We start from the raw sequence: 13819 nt of genomic DNA, 5'->3' as shown, positions 1-13819 counted from the left end.
CTGTCTTGGGACTTGAACTCTTGGCCGGGGTACTGCTGTCCCTTAGCTCTTCAGCTAAAGGCTAGCACTCTACCACTTGAGCCACAGGACCACTTAGGTTTTCTGGTGGTTTATTGGAGATAAGAGTCTCATGGTCTTTCCTGCACTGGTTGGATTTGAATCTCGATCCTCAGATCTCAGCTTCCTGAGTGGCTAGGATTACAGGCAGGAGCCACTTGTGCCCAGCTCTAAGTGATCATTTTAAAGGCTAAGCATAATAGATCACTCCTGTAGTACCATCTACTTGGGAGGCATAGATTGAGAGGATTGCAATCCAAGATCAACCCAGGCAAAAAGTGAGATCTGATCACAATCATCAAGCTGGGCTGATTCCAATAATCTCAGCTAGATGGGAGGCTGGTCCTGGGATGGGAAGAAAACAGGATGCCCTAACTTAAAAACTAAAGTACAAAAAGGCCGTAGTGTGGATTAAGAGTTAAACACCTGCCTAAGCATGAAATCCTTTGTATAAACCCTAGTACTGAGAAAAGGAGGGAGGGAGGAAAGCAGGAAGGGATATAGGGGAGGGAGAGAGATGTTATTTCATTAATTTTACATTTTTCCTAACACCATTCATTTTGAGTTTCTTTTGCTCAAGACTAGCACTCTGCCACTCAAGCCTCAGTACCACTTCCAGCCTTTCTCTTTATGTGGTACTGAGGAACCAAACCCAGGACTTCATGTATGTGCTAGGCCAGCACTCTATTACTAAGCCACATTCCCAGTCCTTCTTTTATTTTGTAAGATGAGCTTTGGTTTTGTGTTCTTCTCTTGGCATGGAACTTAGGCTAGTCTCAACCTAACTTCTGACTCAGCCTCCTAAATTCAGAGATTGCAAACATAGATCACCATACTCAGCTCAGGATTCCTTTGAGAGAATCATCTTTTCAGAGACAGAGTTATTCTGTCTTCCTTGGATTGGATGGCCTTTTGCTTTTGGCATTGTGTTAATCCCATTTCTTGTCTTGATATATTTCTCCTTCTAGATCAATAGAAAATTTTCAGCTTCCCAACTTGAAGCCTATTGGTCTCATCCAATAATATCACAAAATTGGTGAATACCATTACCTGGCATCATGGGCATGCCAGCCAGCTAAAACTCAGCTATCAGATGGGCTTGGGCTTCAACAATGCAGGCATTTCTCTGCATAATCTGAAAACTGTCATAGATAATGTTGGTTTATTCCATCCTGTTTTCAGCTGCTTGCCATTCTGAGCTTTGTATGTTTTTGCTTTCTTTTATTTATTTATTTATTTATTTTTGAGTCATAGGCCTTGATCTCTGGGCTTGGCTTGGGTGATGTCCCTGAGCTTTTCAACTCAAGGCTAGCACTCTACGACTTGAGCCACAGAGCCACTTCTGGTTTTCTGGTGGTTTATTGGAGATAGGAGTCTCACGGACTTTCCTCCCTGGGCTGGCTTTGAACCACGATCCTCAGATCTCAGACTTCTAAGTAGCTAGGATTACAGGTGTGAGCCACCTGTACCCGGCCCTGACTGAATCTTGAAAAGAGAAGACAGGAATAGGTCAAGAGACACACATTATCAAAATGGGGATGGGAGGGATCGAGAGTCCTGACTGAGCAGTGGATCCATATAAAGTCTGATCAGACTTACTCCAAACATGAAGGAACATCTTCAGTCTGGATGTTGGATGCCTCTAAACATTGTCAGGGACATGAAAGGAGCAGGGTTGGGTTGAAGGTTTAGGGAGCACTGTGGGATGAAGTGTCATTAAAAACTCAGCTCTGGGGCTGGGAAGTTGGCTCAGTGGTAGAGCTCTTGCCTTGCATGCCTGAGTCCCGGGGGTTCGATTCTTCAGCACCATATAAGCAAAATGGAAAGCCGGAAGTGGCGCTTTGGCTCAAGTGGTAGAGCACTATCCTTGAGCTGAAGAGCTGAGGGACAGGGCACAGGCCCAGAGTTCAGGCCCCACAACCGGACCCTCCCCCCCAAAAATAAAACTCTCAGTTCTGACAGCACAGATCAAGTGTATGTCTTGGGAGTCCCCTGTTGTGCTGTGGCAATGCTCTTCCTGTGTATGTCTGCCTAGAGGGGGAGGTGTTTGCTCCTCATTTGTCATTAATTCTAGAGGACAGAGGAGCCCCATGAGTCCAGTAAACAGATGCTTTCTGGCAGCTTCTCACAGTGTTTCCTCCAGGCAGCACCATGCTCTTTACTTGCTCTGATGAGGCAGCTGCATATGGGTCTGCAGGAATTTCTTGTCAAGAAATTAGAGAGTCATTCATTCATTACTCTATAACAAAGAGTGGCAATGCCTAACTATAGGTTGCTTTGTTATTCCAATGTGTGTGCTACTGGCACTGGCTTGTCTCTTCAGTCTGCACAGGCTCAGGACAATACTATAGTCAGCTCGGACACACCAGCTTACACCCAGTCACTACTCAGAATGTGATGTCAAAGCTACTCCTGGTAATAGATGACAAGGCTGTTTAAATCAGAATAAGATCACAGCAGAATGCACTACGATATCTTTTTGCTCCTCTGATTTTACAGCTTCTAAGCTAGTGTTTCCTGGCTTCCTATCCTTGTGGCGTAGTATGAGAGCCATCTAGGTTGTTGCAATGCATCAGCCAGGAGAAGGGTGTCTATAGTCAGAGTATGACACAAAAAATAGCATCTGTGGTGAGGTTAGACTTGGTGTTGGATTATAATTAAGCTATTTCTGCAAAGCTGGGAAGCATGGAAATGGACTGCCATTGTGAAATGGACATGGGATAATTTAGGAGACAACAAGGATCTGAGTAGCTCTCACCTGTAATCCTAGCTACACAGGATGCTGTGATCTGAGTACTGAGGTTCAGAGACAACCTAGGCACAAATATCAGATAGTTTCTTTCTTCCAATTAACTAGCAAAAATGAACTAGAGCTGTGGCTGAAGTACTAGCCATAAGAAAAAGAGCTAAGGGTCAGCACTGAACACATGCTAGCATGAAAAAAATGAGAAAGACATAAGAAGGGAAATTACAAGAAACTTACTGTGAACAATTAGACCTCTAATTATCTTTCTTTTTATTAGCAAGTATTGGTTGTACAAGAAGGAGGTTGTGACGTTCCCATACATGGATACAATGTATCACAGTCATACCCACTCCATCACCTACCCAGTCTTATTTCCAGTTAACACTAAAAAGCCAGAAGCAGTGAGGTAGCTCAAGTGGAAGAGTCCCAGCCTTGAGCAAAAATCTGAAGTGACATTACCAGGTCCTGAGTTGAAGCCCTAGTACAAGGACCACCACACCCAACAAAAATAAAATATTCCATGGGAATGAATGTAGATCTTGTAACATACAACTACAGAAAATAGTAATGTCTGGCATTGAGCTCCCTTAAATTATAAATAACATGAGGAAACAAAGGTCCAAAGTCTTTTTGAATAGCATTTTATTTTCTGAGGATAACAGAATAACAAGACATTGTTATTGTCTGTTCTGTCACATGGTGTTAGATATAAGTATGAGATACTCTGCAGGAAGAACCTCTGTGCAACTTCTGAGGAAACAGAAGTTGGCTGTTCTTTTAAGGGTGAAGGAAATACTTTGTATCTTTTGATGGCGGTGAATCTATGGGAAATCATCAACCTATTAAAAAAACTAGATATAGTTATAGAATTATATCATCTTATATTAAGAAAGGTCATTAAAGGCACTTTAAAACTAAACAAAGAGGGGCTGGGAAGGTGTCTGAATGGTAGAGTGCTTGCCTCACATGCATGAGGCCCTGGGTTCAATTCCTCAGAACCACATAAGCAGAAAAGCAGAAAGTGGTACTGTGGCTCAAGTGGTAGAGCACTAGCCTTGAGCTGAAAAGCTGAGGGACAGCTCCCAGGCCCTTTGTTCAGACCCCATGGCCAACAAAATACATACATACATACATACTTACATAAACTAAGAATAAGAACTTTAAGAGCGTAAACTAATAGAAATGGAATATAACTTAAATAGCAATCTACAAATTTATACTGTTAAATTCATTGAGTACTTAAACAAATGGGGAAATTCAATTCTTTCCCATAATAGATTGTTAACTGAAGAATATAATTTGAGTGAGGGAATTTTGTGTAGATGCCTATTACATATCATCTAATAGAAATGCCATGTAAGCCAGAACACAGAAGCCTCCCACAGGACATAGTGCTGTCTGAAAATGAACTCATGGAAAAATGGTACAAAACCTCGTTCAGAAGTCATACTAAACTTTTTCTGTGTATATGCTGATCCTGGGGTTAGAACTGAGGGCTTGGGTGCTGTCTTTGAGCTAATTTTGCTCAAGACTAGTGCTGTGCCACTTGAGTCACAGCACCACTTCCAGGAGTGTTTTAGTAGTTTTTTGGAGATGAGTCTCATGGACTTTCTTTCATGGGCTGGCTTCAAACATTGGTCTTCAGATCTCCACCTCCTGAGCAGCTAAGGCTATAGGCATGATCCAGCAGTGCTGGGCTCCAAACTGACAATTTTCTCTCAAGAAATATCACTTCACACTGAAATAGTGAATCCAAATAGCTCATAATGGAACAAGGAATAATATTTCCACAGCAACCTATAGTGGATCTATTCGCATATACTGTGACAGATACCAAATGTTCCCAAATCAAATCTACCCTAACCATTTTTCTCTCATAGACCCTTCTTAAAGCAATTTCAGCAGGTTTTGTTAGTTTGTTTTGTGCTTATTCTAGGTCTTGAACTCGGGGCTTGAGTATCATATCTATGCTCCTTTTGCTTAATCTTAGCATGCTACCACATGAGCTACAACCCATTTCCTTTCTTTTGGTAGTTTTTTGGAGATAAGACTCACTGATTTTTCCTGCTTACAACCTTCTGAATAGATAGGATTAAAGTTGTGAGCCACTTTCCCCCACCTTCATTGTTTACTTTTGTAGGAGCACATAAAGTACTTCCACCACATTTGTCCATTTGCCCTTCCCTTCACAATGCTACCCCCACCAAAAACCTTATAATAGATTTCTTAATCCTTTGATTAAAGTAAACTAAGCAAAGAGACAATTAAAAATGATATGCTATGTCTTAGGTTGCCTTGATCTTAGCAGAGTATCACTTCAAGTTAAAACTGATTAACAAAAATTGAAGAAAAATACCGAGGAGACTCAAAATTGAACAAAGTAAATCCTAATCTTCAAGTTTCAGGTCTCCAAGTAAAAGGAAAGCAGAAACTGTTGTTGGGAGTTCCAGGTAACCAGTGAGGCTTGATAGTCAAAAGTGATGTGTGATCCTGAAGTCTGAGGGGAATATGAGCAGTACTAATGTATAAGTGTTTAAAATCCCTCACTTCAATGGTTATGCTGGGGTGAAGTTGAGAATGTCCTTGTTCAAGGTTTTGGGTATCATCATATTTATGACTTCATGAAATCCCATAACATCATGATGCCTCTTCCTGAAAATTCATTGAGTAATCCTAGCTACTCAGAAGGCTGAGATCTGAGCATCATGGTTTAGTTATCTCCAATTAATCACCAAAAAGATGGAAGTGGAACTGCAGCTCAAGTGGAAAATCACTAACCTTGAGGGGGAAAAAAAGCAAACAAGAACAGATTCTAAGCCCTGAGTTCAAGTCCTAGCAGTGGGGATGGGGAGAGTTTGATTGAGAAGGAAGACAAAAGACAGTCAAAGCCAAGAGTAAAGTAGGCCCTAAAAGTTCAGAGATTACAACCTAGAATGCCTTTAACCAAGGATGCTTGTCTTAGTTGGGTTTTTCTTATTGTGATTTTTATAGGCAAACAGCATTGAATTGGAGAAAAAATAGCTTTCTCAACCTAAACCAAATATCAAAATGAAGAAAAAGACTATCTTGTGCAAGCCTATAAAGCAGGAGTTACTGGAGGGGAATGAAGAAAGCCTAAAGAAGAGCTCAGCATCCCAGAGAATGGTGTGTCAGACCAGGAAAGCAAAGAGGAGGACCAGGAGCCAGAATCATCATGTGACCTCAACTCTGTGGATATGTGCAGAGTCATGTGTTCACTCACTAACTCTTAGGATTTTGTCATGGCTAGGACACTAAACTCGCTCCTTACTCAAATTTTCCCTTTCATCTGCTTGATCTCAAAACTTCTTAACTTGGGTGGCATTTTTTGTGCTTTTGAAAATTTTATCATTTCTCAAAAACAGCCTTTGAAGTGTTAAAAGGACATCTGGGTGAATAAAGTGGAAATATTCGAGTTTGGTTAAAAAAAAAATGAATGAACTGAGGCAGTTGGAAGACCATGGGAAGAGGTGTAATAAGAATAGTCTCTTACGTGGGAAAAGTCTTAGCAGTTTTACCTTCAGCTCCATCTGTAAGAAACCATTAACATTCTCTATTAGTAGAGTTATTATTTGTATAATTAAATTTGGAATTGGCACTTGATGATCCAAATATTAAGTACCATGTCCCCTGAGCAAAGTTTAGGTTGTTTGATATAAAGTTGAAGAGCCTACAAGTTTAAATTTTTCTTTAATATAATAAGTAACAGACTATTTTTCAAAATCTACTTGGTATGGCGAACTTGAATTGCTAGGCCTGGTAATACTTTTCATTGTAGGAACAACTAGTTTTTCTACATAGCTCTTACCCTATACCCTGATGCCCTACTCTGCTTTGTTAGCCTTGTCCAGTACTTTGGGATGTAGTCCTTTGGTTTATTTTTATCATTCTAAAGCTAGTCTCTATCATCATAGATATGTCAGAATTGGCATGTTGGTCTAAATATCTGGTAATAAATCTATTTCTTCCACTGTTAACCCCACAGACATCTTTAGGTAGAAAAATGTTGTTTCCTGCTCTTTGCCTTAGCACCATCTTCCTAGAAAAAACAGCACCATGAGAGCCAAGTAGAGGAAGCGAATGCGCAGGCTGAAGGGCAAAAGAAGAAAGATGAGGCAGAGGTCTAAGTAAACCAGTTTGTGCACCCATCAAGGCCAGAGGAGCAGGAGGAATAAGGAATGCCATAGGCTGGGACGCTGAGATGTTGGACTGCATGCCGCTGTGATTTCCCAGTGGATCCAGAACTTTCATTGCCAAGATCATCTCTGAAAGACACACCTTGCTCATAACCAATCATCCCCTGATGATCCTGTGCCCCAGACCTGTGACATTCTGGACTAGTTCTGTTCATAGTTGTGGCCAAGTGTGACACATGTACAATAAACCATCTCTTTTGCTGTTGCAAGAAAAAAACAGAAAGAAAAATGTTGTTTCCTTATTGAAAATTCACCCATTTCAAATATTTTGTGGAAGTTTCTTTTTTGTTTATTGTTTTTTGTTTTTTGGATTTTGTTTTTTGTTTTGTCAGTCATGGGACTTTAATTCTGAGCCTAAGCACCGTCCCTCATTCTTCAGCTCAAGGCTAGCACTCTACTACTTGAGCCACAGTGCCACTTCTGGTTTTCTGAGTAGTTTATTGAGATAAGAGTCTCAGGGACTTTCCTGCCTGGGCTGGCTTTGAACCATGATCCTCAGATCTCAACCTCTTGAGTAGCTAGGATTGCAGGCTTGAGCCACCGGTATCTGGCTGGAAGATTTTTATATGTGGATTTATGGAGGGGTGTATTTGTTTTCTACTTTTCAAACCATTATTTAATGACCATTATTTTGGTATTGAGCAATTTTATTATTTTAATTTGGGGCATTGCTTTATTTTGTTATGTTTTTGCCCATAATGGTATTTGAAATCAGGGTCTCATACTCACCTTACTTGAACCACTGCTCAAGTCCAGCTCTTTGCTTGTTGAAGATGGAGTTGCAGACTTTTCTGCCTGGCCTGGCTTTGAATCACCATTCTCCAGATCTTAGCCTCCTAATTGAATTTTATGTGTTCAATAGTGTGGAATGTAAGCCAGGCATGGGAAGCTAACAACTATAATCCTAGCTACTCAGGAGACTGAGATGTGAAGTCAATCCCAAACATAAAAGTTCATAAGTCTCTCAACTCTAACAAACTTCTCAGAAAAGGCTAGAAGTGGTGCCATGATTCAGGTGGTAGAATGCTAGCTTTGAGCAGAAGAAGCTCAAGACAGCACCTAATCCCTGAGTTCAAGCCTCTGCCTGTTGGGGTGGGGGGCAGAAGATTGGGTTTCAAACAGTCAATTGGAAACTCTTCTTCCCAACATTTCATGACCAGTCTTCCCTCTCCTCCTTCATAAAGGCCACAGTATTACAGGTTTTCTACCAGAGTCATAGAAACTGGTAATATTAAGTGCTTTTTGTTTTACATTCAATTCACTTTGGAACTTTAAAAAACTTCTATAACTTATAATATTTATACTACTGAAAAATAACTGATTTTTTGAAAAGCATAGAAAAAAATCTTTGTCAAGGGTCCCAGTGGATACTAAGGAACATTATTGGGAAATTTTTACTTGGTTGCTTGTCTGTTGAATCATTTAAACACATGTGGAATTTGGGGTTTTTCAACATTTTACCACCAAATCTTCAACAAACTACGTTGCCTCATTGGATTTTGCTTCAAAAATTATAAAATATTTTGACATATTTTTGGTTTGGTCTTTTGGGGATTTTGGCTTTTGGAGTGCTAGTGGGCCAGTACGTAGGCTTGAATGGAGGTCTGGTATCTTGCTTAGATTATTTTGTTCAATGCAATCACTGTGTCATTTAAGTCAGATTTCCACTTCTGGTTTTTGCTACTTAATTGAAATAAGAATCTTGAGGATTTGTTTCCTTGGGTTGGCATCAAACTGTGATCTTCAGATCCCACCTTCATGAGCAGCTGAAATTACAAGTATGAGCCAAACCCTGGATATATTGTACTACCTATAAAACCAAAAGATGGACAAAATTCAGAAGCAAGTGTGTATGATATGTATTTTACATAATTATATAGACAAATATAACCATGTAAGTGTGTGTGTGTGTGTGTGTGTGTGTGTGTGTGTGTGTGTGTGTGATTTTAAATGTGTAGAGGGAAATGAAGATGTATTGAGGAAAGATTTCACCTAGGTTTTTTCACAGACTGGGCTACAATACAGTCATCATCCCATCCATCTGCATCCTTACCTAAGATATGCACATCCTGTGGTGGTATCATGGTTATTTTTTGTGTGTGAGAGCCACTACTGAGGCTTGGATTCAGGGCCTGGATGGTGTCCCTTAACTTTTGTTGTTGTTGCAAGGCTGGTAGTCTGCCTTTTGAACCACAGCTCAGCTTTCTGTCTTTTGCTGGTTAATTGGAGGTAAGGGTCTTTTTGCATGGGTTGGCTTTGAACTGGGATCCTAAGATCTCAGCCTTCTGAGTAGCTAGGATTACAGGCTTGAGCCTCCAGTGTTTAGCTTTTCATTATTACTTTTACAACCTACATACTCATACACATCCCTTGCATCCAAAAATCTGACAGTTCAGGCTAACTGACAAGATGTGAGGAAAGATGGCTGAGTGGATAAGTTTCCAAATGGGCATCTAGCCATATTAATATCATTTTGGTAGGTAACTTACACTTTAGTGAGCACATATTTCCTCTTTCATTCTTTCTTTAGAAGTCAGTGAAATGTTTTTGATATATCTTTCAAATATTATCTCCCAAACAGGAGATAATATTTTAATATATTTGACAATATTTCAGATGAGGGGTCTTGGTTGTCTGGAGCTCTGTGGGAAGAAGGTTTCCAGCTGGGCTGTGGGCAAAGAGCTGATGTTTTCTATCTGCTGGTTGCAGAGAAAAAGGTTTTCTTCCTGGAAAGGCTTTGAATCCAAACCCTCTGCTTTCAGGCTTCTGAGGATTACAAGCATAAAGCACCACCAACTGGCTCATTTTAGAAGCCTTAGTTGCTTTTCATTCATCCCTTTTTTCCTGCAAGGTTGATCTAGGCAGCCTGGTTGTACCTCATGATAAAGTGATTTTTATAATACTTTGCCTCTGCCATTTCTGAAACTTATTTCCTCAGTACTGGGTATATGAAGTTGATCTAAACCCAGTAACATTTTCCTTCTGAGATGTTAGGTAGCTTATTTAAATCATTTATCCTTTGCTTTGGCAAAGCAATCAAGATGTTTCTGTAAAACCCAATTTCATGAGAGTATTATAGTTAGAAATTATCATATGCACACTTCAATATAGTCTATGCTTTATTGATTTATTGATTTATTTATTTAGGTCAGTCGTGGCACTTGAACTCTGGGCCTAAGCCCTTTCCTTCAGCTCTTCAGATCAAGGTTAGTGCTCCACCACTTTAGCTAGAGCACCACTTCCAGTTTTCTGATGGTTTATTGGAGATAAGAGTTTCACGGAGGGAGTTCCGGGAAGATGGCGGAGGAGAAGCTGGAATCTGAACAAGCTCTCGCATAGAAAGTAGGTTTAGAGTTCCAGTGAACAGTCCTAAGCCAGAGAATCACACCAAGTGTGCCATCACAGGACAGAGAGTTAGACAAGAGAGGGGAAGCCAAGGAAACGCATCAGCTGCCGCTCCGGCGGCGGGGTCGCGGCGGCGACCACCGCCGCAGAGTCATACCTGAGACACAGAGAGTCGGGGACGAAGGAGCCAGACGCAGCGGACGAGCGGATTCTACTCAACACCAACAAGAACCGACAAGGAGCGAACATCTTCATCCTGCTGTTTGCAGACCAGAGACGACCCAGGATCCAAGACTCGGCGTGAGTACAAGCCCGATGTCCTCACTCCTCAGGGAGCAGAGGAGGGAAGGCCACCCCTCCCCCCCCAGCACCGGTGATCTCCATCTTGGATACCGACAAAGCTCGGAGGAGCTGCTAGCTCCAGCTCAGGCCTTGGAATAAAATGAGTCATTTAGCAGGTCACAAGAACTTAACGGCGAAGTGACCTGCCAGACTCAGCTCCATCCAGGGAAAAGTCACCCAGCTCAGGCGCCAGCCATCGGAGTGGCTTGCCTCACTGGGTAACCAGAGCCAGAGGCTGCCCCTCCCTCTAGCAGCCACCACAATCAATTGAAAAACAGAAACCCTGAGAATGGCTCCAGGCTGGGCGCTGTGAGCTTTATCACAAAATAGCCCCAGGGAAAAGCTACTGTTTGTTGAAAGGCCTCAACTCTACCCAGAACCTAGCCTCATCACCACATCCCCCTCTTTTGTGACTCTCAAAGCAGAAAACTAACCTGGGAGGGGGATCTCAAAATCTTGGGTAAAGCAGAGCATTTTTCTGCCTCTTCCAACCAACCGACTTAAGAAACCAATCAAGCCACAGGACCACAAGCTGACCAGAGACTCCAACAAGAGACTGGTTGCAGACAAAAGGGAGATACAGGATTCTTCCCACTCCTCCCCCCCCAAAAAAAAAATCAAAAGACTTTTTTTCTTTTTTTTTTCTTCTTCCTCTTTTTTTCTTTTTTTTGCTTGTTTTTTGTTTTTTGTTACCTTATATATATATATATATATACATATATATATATATAAATTTTTTTCCCTTCTAAAACTTTTATTAATCTTTAATTTTTGCCTCTTCTGAAAAAATAATTGTTTTCCAGTAACTTTTTTTTTCTAATCTTATAATTTTTATTTTAGGAATACATGAATGAGAGTTTTCCCTTCTTTTCTTGTCTTCTTTCTCTTTTTCTTTCTTTCTTAATTATCTTTTTGTTTTTTATCTAGCTCTACTGAACTTCTGATCTTTTCTTCTCCCTTTCCCATCCTTAAAACTTTTCACATCTCCTCTATGTCCCTCCCCTTCTCTGAACATATTCACATTCCTCTCTAAATAGACGGTCTTTTAACCTCTATAATAACATTAATTTTTACGTTTCTATTCTTTTTCTGGTCTCTCTTTATTCCCCTTTCCGTCTCTTCTTTTTCTCTCTCTCTCTACTTGCATCCTACCCAACCCATTTCCTGCACTGTGATTAGGACATAGTTAACTCTCCCTGTGCTTCCCCACACCAATCTATTCCTATTTTTCACCCACATCTCTCCCCAATCCTAATAATTTCTGGTTTTCCAAATTCTTTTCTGGGGTTCGAAGTCCTTTAACATATAGTCGTTTGATATTGAATAGATGTATCTGTTGAACTAGATTGTATCTGTAGACTATTGACTGTACAAATGCAAACTTTGGTTGATGGTTGCCTTAAGATAGTGTTCTAGCACAAAACTGGTGCAATCTTTATCTCAAATGGGCCGAGTAAGCCAGAAAAACACAAGAAAAATGGCAAATTCGGGTATCTCACTTCCCAACCTTGATAAACAGGGATTAGAACAGATAAAGAATAATCCAGAGGAGAGTTCCCAAATAGCTCTACAAACACTAATAGCAAACATGATAAATGAGAAGTTTGACAATGTACAAAGGACTCTGTATGAGCGTGATAGGGAGAGAGAGGAGGCATCCCAGAAGTTTATACAGGAATATCATAAGCGTGAGGAAGCTTCTCAAAAACTGATACAGGATTTGGGTGAACAACTTGAGAATACTCAAACAGAAAGGGAGGAATGGCATGAGCAGGCAGAGAACACTCAAAGAGAACTGCAGGAATCCCACAGAAGGGAGGAAACTAATCAAAGAGTAATTCACGAATTAAGAGACCAGGTAGAGAATACACAAAGATCACTAAAGGCATTCATGGAATCCATTAACAAAGAGCTGAAGGAAGTCAGGGAGACCACAAAGGGAATGCTGAATGGAACCCAACAGAAGGAATGGGAGTCCAAAGAAACCATAACCAATCAACTAAGTGATTTGAGAACAAACACTGAACACCAAATTAAGGAAGTAAAGAAATTCATACAAGACCTAAGACAGAGCTTCAACAAAGAACTTGAAGCCATCAAAGCTGACCAATTAGAAGGAAAAGAGATAAAAAACAAAGTAGAGAGTCTTGACAGCAGGTTAGACCATGCAGAAGATCGAATCTCAGGGATTGAAGACAGCCTAGATATTATAGAGAAAGAACATACAACCATCCAAGACAAGTCCAAGAAATATGATAGGTCTATCCAACACCTGGAAGACACCATCAGAAGGCCCAATCTAAGGATAATGGGTGTAGAGGAGCACCTAGAAACAGAAGTTAATGGTCTAGGAAATTTGTTTAACAGGATCCTAGCAGAGAACTTCCCAAACATACAAAAAGATAGGCCTATTCAGATACAAGAAGCTTTTAGAACCCCAAATAGACCAGACCAGAATAGGACATCCCACCATCACATTATAATCCACACAGGATCAACCCAGACCAAGGAAAAGATCCTTAAAGCTGTCAAGGAGAAAAGGTTAATCACCTATAAAGGGAAACCAATTAGAATCACCTCAGATTTCTCAGCAGAGACAATCAAAGCAAGAAGAGCCTGGAACGACGTATGCCATGCCCTAAAAACAAACAACTATCAACCAAGAATACTGTACCCAGCTAAACTCTCCTTCATAACTGAAGGCCAAATAAAAACCTTCCATAGCAAAGAAAAATTGAAACAATACATCTCCACCAAACCAGCCCTGCAAAAGATTCTTAAAGATGTCCTACACATAGAAAACCAACAAGAACGCAACAAAGGCCAAGAAACTGCACCCAAACTGAGAATCCAAGAACCTTAGGAAGAACCCAGTTTTCACAGCCCCCAAGAAGGTGGATAACATGGCAAGAACTCCCAAATACCTCTCAGTCCTATCTCTTAACGTTAACGGACTGAACTCTCCAATTAAGCGACATAGACTGTCTAGTTGGATTAAAAAACAAGACCCTTCTATCTGCTGCCTGCAGGAGTCACATCTTGCCCGTAAAAACAAACATATTTTCAAGGTTAAAGGCTGGAACAAAATCTACCAAGCAAACGGCCCTCATAAACA

General features: G+C 40.7%; 1 protein-coding gene across 3 annotated transcripts in view; it reads left to right on the top strand.

Annotated features, from left to right (window-relative positions):
- LOC138828840 (endogenous retrovirus group K member 18 Env polyprotein-like) overlaps nt 1-7350 on the top strand; it is a 47080-nt gene extending 39730 nt beyond the window's left edge. Inside the window, exon 2 of one of the 3 annotated variants that reach the window (XR_011372385.1) lies at nt 5795-7350. The gene's annotated coding sequence lies outside the window, so the exon portion shown is untranslated. The remainder of the gene's footprint in view (nt 1-5794) is intronic. The other 2 variants (XR_011372383.1, XR_011372382.1) reach the window with 2 other exon arrangements.
- Nucleotides 7351-13819: the final 6469 nt, after the last annotated feature.

This window comes from Dipodomys merriami, unplaced genomic scaffold (assembly GCF_024711535.1).
Source record: "Dipodomys merriami isolate MVZ:Mamm:240054 unplaced genomic scaffold, mDipMer1.0.p SCAF_1653, whole genome shotgun sequence".
Classification (NCBI taxonomy): Eukaryota; Metazoa; Chordata; class Mammalia; order Rodentia; family Heteromyidae; genus Dipodomys; species Dipodomys merriami.
The sequence above is the reverse complement of the archived record's forward strand: the minus strand, read 5'-3'. Positions and strand labels throughout refer to the sequence as shown.